Consider the following 2,081-nt stretch of genomic DNA (forward strand, 5'->3'; position numbering starts at 1 on the left):
GTTCATCACCATCCATGGTTACAAGAGTCATGGCGCCGCCAGAAAATGTTCTTTTGACAACATACGGGCCTTCGTAATTAGGAGACCATTTGCCCCTAGAATCTGGTTGAAAAGACAAGATCTTTTTAAGCACGAGGTCGCCTTCTTGAAATTCACGAGGTCGAACCTTTTTGTTGAAGGCTTGTTTCATCCTTGCTTGGTATAACTGTCCATGGCATAGAGCAGTCATACGTTTCTCTTCGATTAAGTTTAACTGATCGTATCTGCTTTGACACCATTCAGCCTCTGATAACTTAGTCTCCACGAGGACTCTCATTGATGGGATTTCAACTTCTACGGGGAGCACAGCTTCCATGCCGTATACTAGAGAAAAGGGAGTTGCCCCTGTTGAAGTACGCACTGAAGTACGGTACCCATGTAAAGCAAATGGCAGCATTTCATGCCAGTCTTTGTAAGTGACGACCATTTTCTGGACGATCTTCTTAATGTTCTTGTTGGCGGCTTCGACGGCGCCGTTCATTTTTGGTCTGTAAGGAGAAGAGTTATGATGCTCAATCTTGAATTCCTCACATAATTCTTTCATCATCTTGTTATTCAAGTTTGAACCATTGTCAGTAATGATCTTGCTGGGAACACCATATCGGCAAATGATGTTATTCTTGATAAACCTCACAACCACTTGTCTTGTAACATTGGCGTAAGATGCTGCTTCGACCCATTTGGTGAAGTAATCAATTGCTACCAAGATGAAACGATGACCGTTTGAAGCTTTTGGTTCGATCATTCCAATCATGTCGATACCCCACATGGAGAAAGGCCATGGAGATGAGAGAACGTTGAGTAGAGTCGGTGGCACATGGATCTTATCTGCGTAGATCTGGCACTTGTGACATCTCTTCACGTGTTTGTAACAGTCAGATTCCACTGTCAACCAATAGTATCCTGCCCTTAAGATCTTTTTGGACATTGCATGCCCGTTTGAATGAGTTCCAAAGGACCCTTCTGCTTCGTGTCTGTCCACGCATCTGAGCAAAACCATGTCGAAGTTTCTTTTGTATAGCACATCTCCGTTCAGGAAGAAACTGCCAGAAAGCCTCCTTAGAGTTTTCTTATCTTTGTTTGATGCCCCAAGCGGGTACTCTTGAGTTTGAAGGAAGCGCTTGATGTCGTGGAACCACGGTTTATCATCGATGACTGCTTCAGTTGCAAATACATAGGCGGGCCTTTCAAGGCGCGTAATTCTGACTTTAGGCACATCATTCCAGTGACTGACTTTGAACATGGAAGATAGAGTAGCCAAAGCGTCTGCCATTCGATTCTGATCTCGAGGTATATGATGCAATTCAACCTTGTTGAAGAAAGTCAATAGACGTCTTGCATAATCTCTGTAAGGAATCAAGCCAGGGTGGTAAGTTTCCCACTTGTCTTTGATTTGGTTGATCACGAGGGCTGAATCTCCATATATGTCGAGGATCTTGATCCTTAAGTCAATGGCTTCTTCGAGACCCATGATACAAGCTTCATATTCTGCGATGTTGTTGGTACAATCAAATAGCAGTCTGGCGGAGAACGGGATATGAGTACCCTTGGGAGTAATGATGATTGCCCCAATTCCATTGCTAAAAGCGTTTACTGCTCCATCGAAAATTAGGCCCCATCTTGATCCAGGCTCAGGACCTTCTTCAGGTAACGGTTCGTCACAATCTTTCATTTTCAAGTACAAGACATCTTCGTCAGGAAAGTCAAACTTGAGAGATTGATATTCATTGATTGGTTGATGCGCCAAGTGATCGGCGAGAATGCTTCCTTTGACTGCTTTTTGAGCACGGTATTCAATGTCATATTCGGATAACAACATTTGCCATCGGGCAATCCTTCCTGTCATATTCGGATCCATTTTGGAGATTAACCAAGTAGTATTGTTGATCATGTACTGGCGGAGACGTTTTGAAGCCCAGGCCAAAGCACAACATGTTTTTTCGAGCATGGAGTAACGAGACTCACAGTCTGTGAATTTCTTACTCAAGTAATAGATGGCATGCTCCTTCTTACCAGTTTCATCTTGCTGTCCAAGCATACAG

Source organism: Vicia villosa, linkage group LG6, assembly GCF_029867415.1.
Source record: "Vicia villosa cultivar HV-30 ecotype Madison, WI linkage group LG6, Vvil1.0, whole genome shotgun sequence".
NCBI lineage: Eukaryota > Viridiplantae > Streptophyta > Magnoliopsida > Fabales > Fabaceae > Vicia > Vicia villosa.